General features: G+C 40.5%; 1 protein-coding gene across 1 annotated transcript in view; it reads right to left on the reverse strand.

The window, feature by feature from the left end:
• Window positions 1–7,180, reverse strand: part of LOC112964047 (cytosolic phospholipase A2 epsilon-like) — a 37,829-nt gene extending 30,649 nt beyond the window's left edge. The window contains exon 1 of the mRNA XM_026061666.1: window positions 7,148–7,180. The gene's annotated coding sequence lies outside the window, so the exon portion shown is untranslated. The remainder of the gene's footprint in view (window positions 1–7,147) is intronic.
• Window positions 7,181–14,143: the final 6,963 nt, after the last annotated feature.

Consider the following 14,143-nt stretch of genomic DNA (forward strand, 5'->3'; position numbering starts at 1 on the left):
TGATCACCTGTCCCTTCTTTCCCATGTAATGTCTTCCTAATGTGTTGGCCATACTCAAAGAAATCTGATGTGGGGAAGTCAACTCAGAGATGTGGGTTTCACAGAAAGCTTCCTGAAGTTTCACCAAAAAACCAGTAGCTTCACAGAAACTATGGAAATCTAGAGCTGTGCTTCCACTGGGGAGAGAAACATACAACTAGCCATTTACCCAAGGAAAGGAAGCAGCCAGCTATCAGCCATCCTGCACCCAGTGGCCAGTCAACACACAGCACAGGTCAGCCCTGTTGGCGGAGGACATAGAAAACTGCAAGCAGAACAGAAATCATCAGGTAGTCGGGCCTCACTAGTTCTATTGCTCCCAGGATGATTTGCTATTTTAATTAATTCCAGTAACTAACTTCTTCAAAAAAGGAAATGTATTTAAATAGCAGCTGTGACAATTGTAACAATGCTATATTAGGATCTAGTTATACAAACAAAGAAAATACAAGCTATGCATATGCAAAACAAAGGATATAAGTTCTGTTATTCTGTTCACTTAAAACCTATTATAATCTCATTTACAAAGAAGGGTACTGCTATGTCAGCATGTACCACATGGTAGGGGTTTTTAATACAGCTTGAATAACAGGCTCCAGTCAGATTTCTGCCCTGGGCAAAACAAGGATTTAGTACAACACTCATTTAGCTCTGTCAAATTGTGGTTTTCCTTTTGATAAATTCAATACTGATATATTCACTCTGTGACTGATTTACTGATTTTCCATCTGTCAACCTGTCTTCATTTCAGTGCTTCCAAAATTGTTTGCATGTGTGCTATATGTACACATGCATATAAGAACATAACAGCATGCTCCTTTGCCAGTGTACTAGCACGGTGTATACTGCTATTTTCTCTGTACTTCCAGAGAAATCAAATGATTTACTGGGATTTTCCAAATGACACCTCCATCACGCATAGGCCAGAGTTCCTATTCTCTTCTTCCACTTTTCCATCACTTCCTATTATAAAGAATAGCGTGGTATGAAACTGGACCCCAAGCTACTATATTGGTGGAAGTAAATTATATCTCCATTGGTACCGATGATTCCAACTTTCTCCCACTAGGTTAGTAAGAAGTTCAAACAGAAATTTCACCATAGTGAGCACTCTGAGGATTCCCGGTAGTCTGCATTCCATGCGGATTTGTCTGTTGGTCTGTCTATTCCAGCCCTCTATAAAGTCATGCTCATATTCAGATGTAGGTATGTGTGGCATGCATCTATCTTGAGAAGCAATGGTGTAAATACTAGAGTAGTTTAGCTATAATACATCCTGTCATATCACAAGGGGCTGTGGAGCTCCCAAATGACAATCTTCCCTAATGAGAGGAGAGCCCATGAGGCAAAAGGATCATCTGTCTTCTTTACATTTTTCACTTGTTCTTTCAGTGCCTTTTTCAGCTTCTGGGCTTCTTCCTCTATCAGACTTTTCCAGCATAGGCTATTGCTAGCGGTATCTTCCCAGTTTGCGATGTCAATGTTACAGACACTCACCATGTATACTGTAGTTTGCCCCAGTTTCACAGTTTTATGACAGTGTGGTCAAATATATGCCAATATCGATGCATATTTTGCTTTTGAGTTTTAGTCCCCTGTTTTGCCATAGATGTTCAGTCGGTTAGCAGACTGTGGTAACTGCTTTCCCAAGACAGAGAACAGTCATCCAGTGTAGCTGATTCCAGAAGGGAAAATTTGCACTTGAACCTCCTGGGACAGCCTACACATCCTGAGTCTTGATTATTGCCCTTTTTAGACTGATATTTATTCCAGAGTCCTTATAAGCTAAGAGAAACATAGTGCAGAGATCCTGAAATTCATCTTCAATGGGTGTGATGAAAACTATATCACCATCATAAAGCAGCTCTCTTCCAGGCAAGTGTTAAATTATTGCTTTTCTACATGAAATATGGAATGCATTCTGTCGGGTTTTGTGTGGAGGTGGCCTCTTTCAGCGCTAGATGAAAAAGTGTGATGAAGAAGCACAGAAAATTATGTGCCAAAGTGTGCTGGTACCTTTACCTATTTCAGTGCTACACTGCATCCTATTCCACTGGCTATCCTGAAAAGATCAGATGAAATTAAAAAACCATGAGGACAATCAAATTACCTTTTCAATAGTTGAAAAAGACCATTTCTACTGATCAAACTGAAACATTTTGTGTTGTCTATAAAAACCATGAAAAGAGCTTCCTCTCCACCTTTCCTGCAGTCACTTAATAATACTACTTATATCCATTTCTGTGTCTTCTGACACAAAAGCCATCCAAAGATGATTTTTGTACCTTTACTGATGTCCCCCTGCATTCCTGACCCTGAAAAGCATTCTGTTGTGACGCAGTCACTCACAGGATGTTGCAGAGGCACTCCTGTCTACATCTCCAGGTGTTAATTTAACTAGATGGTAGCCAGACACCAAAAGAGTCAAAATACTTTGCTGCTGACAGAGTATCTAGAGTTGGTGGTGTGTGGAGGAGTACCTATCTTGAGCTACCTGTGAATTAGGCTTTCTTAATGAATGTGCATCCTCAAGTTTCCACCAGGTCTCTTTGCAGTTGTAATTGGGATGCTTCAGGCACTGAAAATCACTCGGTCAAGCCATGCCCCAGCAAGTGATTGAGTTTATCTCCCACCACAGGAGAACCCACTGTGGCACATTGTGCGGGTTAAGCACAACTGATTGCTGTGTTTGGTCATGTCTCTGTGGATCTTCCTCATTCCCGACAAACCCAGCCTCCACACCGGAAAAACAGCTGCTCTAATTGCTTCCTTCCTTTGCCTCCTACAGACACTCGGGTTGCAGCACCTCTTCTGCTTGCGGACTGGGCTGTCCTGGCCCCTGAGAAGCTCAGAGATGCCAGCTGCATTGATGACTGTTGCCAGTCTGATTTTCACAAGCTGTACCTCCCGCTGTAGTAACAGCAGTTCCTTTTAATCAGACCTGCTTTTCACCAGAGTTAGCAGAATCTTGGTTGGGTATTTGTGGATTCAAACATTTCCACACTTGAGTAGAAACATTCCTTTTATGTATATAGCCATGATAACCCTGGTTTCAGCAGGGAAAATTTATCTGTGCCCACAAGAGCATGACAGATGTATATGTAGGGCCCCAAGAACAGTGTCTTTCAGATCATTTCTCCTTCATACATTTCTTCCTCATACATATATCCATCAGGGGACTCTGAATACTTTCCAGGAATAAGATTGTGCACAGGATTTCCAATTCCCTACTTGAAGCATATTTCCAAAAAACAGAATTTCAAATATTGATTAACACGACATGGATACTCTTAGTGCACAGTGATTGGAACTTCAGCAGAGATTTATTATTTGACAGATAACCCAGGCTTCTTGCATTTCACTTTCAGTACTGATTAATATTGTGCTTTTTCGTTTCTTTGTGTCTCCAGATGTTTAACAACAGGATTTTTTCTGATTTGAAAAAATAGGTCCATTTGAAAACATAGAGAATTAAATTGTGCATGCAAAATTATTTCTATACACAGAATTTTACCCAAGGGAATAGGATAGTCTATCAGTGAAAGGCACAGTCACAGACTCACAGAATGGTTGAGGTTGGAAGGGACCTCTGGAGATCATCTAGTCCAACCTCCCTGCTCAAGCAGGGTCACCTACAGCAGGTTGCCCAGGACCCTGTCCAGACAGCTTTTGAATATCTCCAAAGATGGAGACTCCACAGCCTCTCTGGGCAACCTGTTCCAGTGCTCAGTCACCCTCACAGTAAAGAAGGTTTTCCTCATGTTCAGGTGGAACTTCCTGTGTTTCAGTTTGTGCCCGTTGCCTCTCGTCCTATCTCTGGGCACCACTGAGAAGAGTCTGGCACCATCCTCTTTACATCCTCCCTTCAGATACTTATATGCGTTGATAAGATTCCCTCCTAAGTCTTCTCTTCTCGAGGCAGAACAGTCCCAGCTCTCTCAGCCTTTCCTCATATGACAGATGGTCCAGGCCTCTTATCCTGTTTTGCCCTTCCCAAGCAGAACAAATATGAGAGAAAGAAATTAGACTGAGGGTTAACTGGCTGAGGGCTGGGACTCACCTTGCCTATTTCTAGGTAACTGTAGAACAGATGTTTACATCTGACAGCTGTCAGGCATTTCTGGAGTCTCATCCTAAGTCAGACACTAACCCAGAACAAATGCTTCACATTCCAAAAATCTTTATGCATCACTACAGATTCTCAGGGAAATCTTGGGGTCTATCCCAATGTAGATGTTTTACATTTTTGATGTCAAAGGTAGGTCAGACAAACCGTTTTTCAAAGTTAGGAAGTGACCTCCTTTGACTTTGAGAGGTTCCTTGTTTGAAGTGGGAGGCACTAGATAGTGCATCATTTGGGCAGTCTGCATTTTAGGTATCCTCATACCACCGTTTTGAGGGAGGCTCAGAATCACTTCTGCAGCCGAGCAGAACTACTGCCGCTGCTGCATTCTTGCAAGCACTGTGGAACTCAGGGTGGCTCAGGAGATGTTGTTGCCTCCTGAACAAACAGAAATGCCTGCTGCTGAGCCTGGAGCTGGTGTTGCTGGAGGTGCGGCCCCTGGACATCAGGCCCTTGCCCCTAGAGAGGCAGCAGCTTAGTACTCCAGTTCCTGCACTGGCCTCGGGTCTGGCTCCTGACTCCCCACACTCCTCGCATCCATACTCAGCAGCAGCAGGTGCTGCTGCTTCTTATGACAAAGCCTGGCCTGTGTCAGAGGTAATGGCTCCAGCCTTCCCTGGGTTATGAACTAGTCATTAGCTCCTACCAGATGGTCTTTTCTCCACACAGGGTAGCAGCTCCCCACTGTTCCCGTGATCTTAGGATCTGCTTCCAGCTTTCAAAACTGAGCAGAATCTGGAGCTCCTGTTTTGCACAGGGGTGAGAGTTTAACCTGCTCCTCTCCTRCTAAACTGTTCTCACAGCTGCATAAACTCTGCAAAAACCAGGAGCCCTTGCCTGGCAGGGAAGAAATACCACTGACCTGAGGTATGAGGTATCKTCCCCTCTTTAAGACATGGCTTATGCCAAGTTCAGAACTGTACATCCAAATCTTCCCCCTCCCTTTCCCCACATTAATTGTTGTATGAGAGCAGCTGCAGTCCTCAAATGTTTTAATATATGCAGTGATGCCTGGAATGCCAGAGCTGGCTCGACCTGCTACTGTAGCACAGGACAAAGTAACAGTCAAGACCTGAATAACATAGATTTTTTCATGCAGATAAAAATCAGCATAAAGCATGCTCAGTTGCTACAACATGCTATGATATGTTTCTAACAGCTTATTCACCTTAGCAGGCAGAGACTCTCATATTTAAGTCTTCATATGTTTCAGTGATGAAACATTTACATTTCAGAAAGAAAGACTGAGCAAGAGATAAGAACATGCACGTGTCCTTCACACAAAACACGATATGCTGCAATAACTGAGTTGTGTTCATTCATGTACATAGAATATAGTGCTGAGTTCTGATCACAGAAGAAAAAACTGGCACTTGCATGTATCCGATACAAGACCAACAAGTCTGTCTCTCATCAATGGATTTTCATTAATTTTTGAAACTTCTGCAATTCTGAAACGTGAAAAATAATCTTTCTGTGAGCAACAGCTGCAACATAGTGATCTAGAAGAAGGTCACGATTCCATGCACATAAGGCGCCTCTTTTGGTCCACTTCTGTCACATCTACCTCTTCTAGATTTCACCACTCCTAATTGGCTTTAAGCTAAGCCCATCCCCAGAGCAGATAATGGAAAAACAAACACATCACTGTGTGGGATTAAGAAATGGAGATGAGACTTTGCCTGTCATATGTATAATTATCATAGGTAATTATAACACAGGAGTTCAAATCTCTTTGCTTTCTCCCTCCATGATTTTAGGTTCCTTACTGCTTTTAAGCAGGAAGCATTATACTAATGACCTATGGATTCATTGTTTTTCAGCCTGTTTTTACTATCTGAAAAATCCTTGATCTAATACATGGTCCAAAGCTTCGATATCTCCACAGTCTGGAGATACTGGAGTTTGTAAGATAAATATGTACAAGGCAAAAAGACTACAAACTGACAGAACATTTCCTGAGGAAACACAGCAAAATCTTTTAGTGCCACTGACTATTTTAAAATATAAATCCTAATAATGGGCAAATACGAAGGCTAAACTGCACAAAGCATATGTGGAAAAAGTAAAAATACTGGGAATGTAAAATGAGAATTTAATTTAATTTCTTGATGCCTACATTGTACTAGGACTACCTACACGTATACCCAGCTCACCTTCTTGCCAATTTACAGTATCATTTCAAGTTCCAGAAAAAACTCCTACTTCAGCTTCATTTTGCTCAGTATAACTCATCTGCATGGATTATCARCCAAATCTTCACAGAATTGTCGGGCTCAGAATCAGACACTTCTTGGGACAACATTGTTAAGTATGAGTTATATCTTCATTTAAATTTCTCTAATTCTGATACAAAACAATGCCTGTATTTATTGCACAGATAGCAAAGAATCTAGCTGAATGAGAACCCTCTAAATCAGTAATTTCTAACAAAAATAAACTTATGACTGATCTTCTTCAAACACAAGAAATAACGCTTGCATACAAACTTCACTCATTTCACTGAATCCCCCTGTTACAGTTTTCTTCCAAAGGAGTACAGAAGTGATGGAAATCAGGGATCAGTAACCCAGGATCTTTAACAGCCTTATACAAACTGCTAGGCTAGAGATTATGTTTGTGGAAGCTGTATACATCACTGTTACTTCCAGTCAATTCAGTTGCAAAAAGCACTGTGGAACGGAAAGCCCATTGATGGTTTTTCTTTACAAAAAAGGGAGCGATTAAAACAGTAGATATTCTGTACACTTCCAATAAAACACAGAAGAAAAATACAGCAAGCAATTCTGAAAATCACAAACGTGAACAGAATAAAATTATCCAAACAATAAACTTAAGGGTGTTTCCCTTGTAACACTTGAACTGCTGCCATGATTATTTATTTATTCAAACCACTGGTTAGCAGCCAGTCTATCTGAGGCTTCTTCCCTTTCAGCAACAAAAACCCTTAGCCCTTTTCGGTTCAGAATTCTCTTATCATAATACCTTGAAATCACCATTGTCTGGCTCAGTACTTTCTTCATTTCCTTTTTCTGGTGCAGCATATCCCAGAGGATAGGTTTCAAAGTTTTGGTTCTGATGACAGAAAGGAATGATAAATGATAACATTCAAACCACAACAGTTTTTCTAGGGTAGATTATTAATTCCTACTTATAGTAACTCATGCTGAAACTCCCAAAAGAATGGCTGATGGTTATACCCCATTGTGTTGCTGTTCTCATAACAATGAACAAACCACACGGTGGTTCTGCACACACTGATATTACTGGGTATCGTGGTACAAAATCCATACAAGTGGTACCATGTCAACAAAGCAATGAAGGGAGAACCATTTTAGTTGTGAGGCACTAAAAAAACCCAAGTGCCTTTATATTTATTCCGTGAATAAAGGTTTGCTCTCTGCTTTAAACGTGATCTTTTGTCTACCTGCTCCCTCTCTCAGGAGTAATTAAATCTAGATTAAAAAAAAAAATGGATCTCTGATTCACAAAACGTTGTAATTGCAAAAATTTAAATCTAACATTTCAGGAAACAGAAGTTCAAAAGTATTTTCAAAATGTAGGATGCTCCTATTTGTAATGCTTCATAGGAAAACATCTTTGCAGGACAGTTTCTATGAAAAATGTCAAAAGCTTTTATTTTTTTTTCAGAGTACTTCCTGAAACAATGTGTCTTCATCCAGTCAAAGAACACAGAGAATAATGTATACTGTGCTAAAATTAAATGCAAATCTTGAAATGACATAGAGAACGCAAAGCAAAATGTAAAATTCAGAACAAAATGGAAATATGGATATAAAATTAAACATATTTCGTAGCCTACCCTTAGCCCTTCTCCAATAACAAAACATCAAGTTGACCTACCAATCAAAATATATCAAAATGCCATCAATATTGATACAGAAGTATTCAATTTTTAACAAAAATAACATCTGATTATGGAAGAAAAAAGTCTACTAAAAATGAACCTAGTCATTTTTTTCTAAAGAAATGTGAAGTATGGAAAACATTTTTTTTAAGTCCTGGTCTTGATTTAGGCTGATAACTTGCTCCCCTGTTATCTTCAAGTTGTCTCCTTTCCCCGTTCTTTTTTTGGACTTTCTCTTCTTTTTCTGTCCCCTTTGCCAGGCTGACTGCTCTCATTTCACCTAAAAGCTGAGATTTTTTGGCTCCAGTGTAGTCAGCAGACCTTTTGCTACAGATCTCAAGGAAAAGAGCATTTCAACTTAAATTCCTTGAGGCAGAGACATTGTCTAGTCCCATCTGAGTGTAAGTATGTACAGTAGCTTGTGTATAAATGCAATCTCAAAGCAAGATTTTGTCTTCTGTCAAATGTATCTTAAACATAACTTAAACTTTTAAAGCTATTTTCTTACCTGCGGTGCTTTGGTACTTGATGCTATCCTGGCCTTTCCTGTATTCTTAAAATGTCTTTTTTCTGTCACCTCCATTGGCAGCTCTTCCTGAGACGTGTTTGCAGGATTTACTCCTGTAGGAGTCAATGACAAGTTATTTTATAAAATTACCTGGGGCCCCACCCATCTCAGTGCTATGAGTAGAGGAATCCCCTCCCATTGCCACAGAGGACTGAGCGTGGAGGATGACTGCTCTGGGGAAGCCTTCCTTCATAGCTGTTCAGGGGAAGCGTGCTAGCAAAAGGGGCCCGCCCGCTCCTGCTGGGCAGGATGCCTTCCTCATGCCGGATCCCGAAGCCTGTGCCTCCCCAGTGGCATTCGAATTTGTCCTGCAGCCAACTTTCCTCACGGTGAATGATAATCCACATCGCTCTGCAGAGCAGAGGAGGAGAAGCAATAAGGGCACAGCTATCTGGACCTATCCCTTCTAAACCAGAGCTTTCCCACCTGCCATACATGAACTGCATCAAGCTGTAAGTCACAGCAGGTCATATGTAGTTGCGTGAGGGAAACTGAGCCATGGAAAAAGTGCCTGTGTGTAAATAATTACCAGTGACCAACCTGTACGCAGATCCTTACCTTTCCACCTTGGTGAAAACCTCCATATAGTCAGTGACACCTGAATGTAACTACCTGCAAAGAGGCATTGACTCTGCCACAAGATAACCTCCCCCTGGAAAGTGCCACCTCCACCAGTTAACTGGTTATTGCATGGACCAGTAGCTCCCAGCTCCCTGTGGGCTGGCTCATGTTTCTTGTTCAGTACCAGGAGTGACAGCGAAGGCGTGGGGAGATAAGGACATAGGGCTGAGTCTTAGGTTTGTAAAGACAAGCAGTAGGTAGGGTAGTAAGTAAGTGACATGGACTAGGAGCCCAAAACTGCATGTGATTGATAAGACGACAGGGGAGAAAGAGACGAACAGTTGTAGGGGTTACCAGAGAGCTGTTGAGGCCAGTGACTAAGGCTACGAGCATTACCTAGGGCTACTACTGCATCTGAAAGTACCTTATACTAGACAAAAAGGCAAGGAAATATATAATAACTGTGCAGAGCAGATAAGAGTTACATTTTTGTACATTTTTCCGGAAAAAGTCAGTTGAATTTTACAGAGCAATTGTAGAAAACCCATATCAAGTGAAATAAATTAATCAAATACAGTATCTAGTGTTTCAGCTTCATTTTACAGAGGTTTTGTTCAACCAAAGAGTGTGAACAGAGGAGCACACCAACATCTCTGTGCATACACAGAAGAAATTACTATCTTCAAACACAGAAAAACAAATGAATAACAAACTAGCAGCTCCGGTAACAGTAGGCTGTGTCATAGCATCTGTATTCCCAGTATGAGAAGTAGTTCTGCCCACACTTGAAGTGCAAGAGCATCTTTTGGCCTCAGGTCATGGACACTCTGAACTGCATCCTTGAAAACTCTTCTTGCAGCTGAATTTGGAGAACAATCATCTAATTTTCTTTTAACCTCCTCAGAAAAGAAAACCTGCCTGACCTTGGAAGACCTGCCATGAGATGCTGAAAATACCAGTACAGTTGCTATTAGACATGGCCAGCTTTCCCAAGGCCCATTAGTCCAGACAAACATTAATGTAAATGATGATGTTCATTCAGAAACCCCTCTAAAGGTGATGAATCTTAAGAAAGCTGAGAATCCCTATCCTCAGGGAAGATGGAGAAGCATACGCAGATTCTGCTCACAGATTTCCATGCCTGTGGAGTTAATTCCCCAGTTATATGCATACTCAGCCATCTGAAAGGATTTATGTGGCCAGGTAGCCAAGGTTATTCTGCTCCCACCTGACTGTCTCTGCAAGAAACATCGTACAAAAGAAAACTCTGAGGCTGTCATTAACAATTGAAATAATGTGATCTAATTTAAAATCTGAATGTACAAAGCTGAAGGGTCTCAATTTATAAAATAAAAAGTGGAGTCTCCAAGTGCTATTATTTTATTTCTTTACATTTCATATTTCAGTAATTTAAAGACAGATAAAGCAAAATAACCTATTTCCTTTACAGTTAACTATTTCATTTACAGTTGCCCTGACAGCAAAGAGCACATTGCTTTGTTCCTTCAGTGCTTGCAGTCTCTCTAATACTTAGGCTTCTTAATCACACATACTACATAGCTCAGAGAAGAATTAATCACTTGGCAGAGGTCTCTGTATTACTTCAGACTGCACAGGTATGCTGTGGAGAAATGAACCTCCATGAGGAACTCTTTATGGTTTTAACAAGTTCAAAAGTGTCTTTAATTTCTTTTTGCACCTTCTTGGGCTTGACCAGAGCTGCTGATAGCCTGTATCCCTCTTAAATGCCTTGCTTGCTTAGTTTTTGAATAGACCAGGAGAAATGAGCCTGGGGTTATTCTGGCAAACTAGAAATATAGCCTGGATTGGCTGTGACCACCTCACTGTGCACAGACATTTAGATACTTCTGAAAAATATACATTTGGAGAGCAGAGTCAGATGAGTACTCCGGCTTTTCCCACAGGAGTAGCAATGCCTTAGTACATCAGTTGTGAGGTTAGTCAAGGAAGGAAAGTTGGAGTAGGAGAGGAGACAGGACCACTGATGCTATCTGTTGTCTTTACTCTTGTTAAAGGCAAGCAGGAATTTTCTGGGAAATAAATTTTAAAACAAGCCTTTAAGCCAAGACTTAAAAAAATACTATAATATATTCCTGTGAGGATATGATGATCATAAGGAGAAAAGTATGGAGCTTTGTATCCATTACATATATACATGTGCATTTATTAGGCGTATAACTGGTACACAGTTCTGATACAGAGACATATCACTTTCCCAGTAGAGATTGACATCATTAATGATGACGAAGGCAGTCTGAACTGTGTGTTGCTTTCTCTGATTTCCCCAATTCGGTTGTGGGTTACATGCCACCAACTCAGGTATCAGTAGTCACAATGGATCAAAATTTAAGAATAACCAGAGCAGATATTCATATTAAAGCTCTGCTAAGGATTTTTTGAAGATCTTTGTGCATATATAACCAAAAGACATTAATTTTTAAGGAATCCTAAGACATTTTCATACCATTTTTGCCTATACCTTCTCCCACAGAGCTTGGTCTGTGTGAGGTATTACATCATCTGTCAACTCTCAAAAATAAACTTCAGCATACATTTACAAAGTAGATAACAAACCAAAATGACTACAGGTCAAGGAGTTTGGAACATGGCTTGGTTCAAGACTGGCTGGAATAATTCTAGTTGTCAGCCAGCTGAGCAGCAGCAGAAATTGCAAAAGTAAAGAAACAACTATTAATTGCTTAAGATTTAAAAGTGAGCACTACTATATGTAGAAACATGCAGGTACTTACCTGATAGTTATCAGCCTCTAAGGAAACTCTATTACCTTGCTAGAAGATAGGAAATAGGAGGGGAGCAAACATTTCATTTAGTAAGCAGCAGCTGGCAGCAAAATGCTACTTCTAGGGTGCAGGTGACCCTCTTTTCCCAGTGTGTAGGACTAGTCATCAGAAAATTAACCTGGGAGACTTAGCCAAAACAGGAGAAATCTGGGAGCTGGAAAGCATTTAGAATATGTGTATTAGGAATCTGTGTGGCACAAAATGAGAGAATTACAGTCACAGTCTCAGCAGTAGTATTTAATACCATCATGTTTTCTGGATTAGGGATTTTGCTTGTTATTCTTTTTAAGGGAACAGCCTACCAAGACTGCTTTGAAGAAAGCAGAGGAGGGAGACACCTTTATCTCATCTTAAATATTTGTCTCCACTCTCTTTGTTCCTGATTTCCTCTTCATTTTCTTCTTTGCATTTCTTTCCAGATTTCCTTTCTTATTAACTCCTTGAATTCCTAAAACACCCATTCCCTTCCTTTGTCCATCTCAATACCACATAGCTGTAATTCCCTTTTCACTTTCTTTCAGAGATTACACAACAATTTTTCTTTCTTCCAGTTGTCCCTCCCTTGCCTTTTAACCTGTTTTCTTTATCTTTCCTCTTTCTCTCTCATGTCTCTTCCACACTGCAATAGCTTCAAGTCTGAAGCTTCCAGAAGCTTCAAGTCTGAACAATATGAGTTTGGTCATATTTGGAATCAGCATGAAAAGCTACAACCATTAGAGTAGCTAGGATCATGTCACAATGCCCAGGTGAGACACCCAACTGTGTGGAGAAAAGGTGATAGTACTAAAATAAGCAATTAAAGAGAGAGAAAAGGAACCAAGGAGCCTCAGGAACCAAGGAGAAAGAAATTGGAGACATAAAAAGATATTCCAGAGTTTTGATATGAAGAGCTGGAGAGGTGGGAGAGGTTTTGGGAGGTGCTTTATGAATTCAGAGGGTGTGCTATGTTTTGGTAGGAAACCTGCAAGAGAATGACTTTCAGGAGGAGCTCGAAGGTACAAATGTTCCATGGCATAAAAGACACACATATGTCACCCATTGCTACCTGTTGACCAGCGTACCAAGATCAGGGCATGAGGAAATCAAACCTGCTAGAAATGAGGCCCCGGTGGCCTCCTCTGAGGCTTATCACTATAGTAGGATGATAGGATATTGTACATACACAGCTGAACTTTAAATTGGAATAAGTTTTGGCATAGGGTTTCTCAGAAGGGAATCTTGCTCTATCATCCGTATTTTCTCACATTCTCAGTGGCAGACACATTTCCTGTAATGCAAATGAAACAAGTGGTACTCTCAGAAATGAATAGCTCACTTCACTCAGACTGTAATAATTTTTTGTTTGATCAATTTTTGGGCTACAGAAGAACTAAAACAGTATAAAATGGCACTGTCCATCACAGCAGACAAAATAATACTGTGGCTAAAGTACCCTGAGAATGCCATTAGTTTCTGCTTCATCAGCAGCACTCACTCAACATGACTATCCAAGTACCCTCACGCCTTGCAAGTGGGTTCAAAATTCCCAGTGCTGCTTTTCTTAGGTTCTTATAGGCTGACTCACCACACTGAGCTGCCCAGTTCTTGATGCATCTTTGTGATAATCATAAGGGCTGGGGCAAGGATGCAATTGCATGGTAATCCCTTCACTTACCTACAGATAATGAATAGGTAAGAATAAAAGCCAGACACAGAAAAAATGCAAAACTTACTCATTAGAATTAAGGAGGTCACTATATTAATGCTTATAGTTCCTATCAGCACAGCTACCAAGAATTTTGCCTTTTAAAATAGTTAAGAAAAATCATGTTACCCCTATTGAGGCTAATATTTGTAATACAGTATGGGCCTGGATTTTTACAGTACTACTTCTATTCTTGTTTGCTTTCTGCCTTTAAGGGATAATTCCATGAAATTACTCCTATTTCCTGTAAAAAGGGGCACTCTCAATCTGCAAAACCAAAAGGGCTTTTAAAAGTTCACATCTGTAGCTGTCACCTACATTCCTTCAATGCTTTAGTACAGCCCAGAGGCTGAGCACAGTCAATTAGCAGCTGAACCAAAACAAAAAAAGGCCAGAAAACAACACCAAACAAAGCTTCCACACTAGCTTGCAAGCAGAACTGATGACCAGGATATTCTGTAAGTGGTCTGTGTAATTA

This window comes from Apteryx rowi, unplaced genomic scaffold, assembly GCF_003343035.1.
Source record: "Apteryx rowi isolate R43461 unplaced genomic scaffold, aptRow1 scaffold_183, whole genome shotgun sequence".
NCBI lineage: Eukaryota > Metazoa > Chordata > Aves > Apterygiformes > Apterygidae > Apteryx > Apteryx rowi.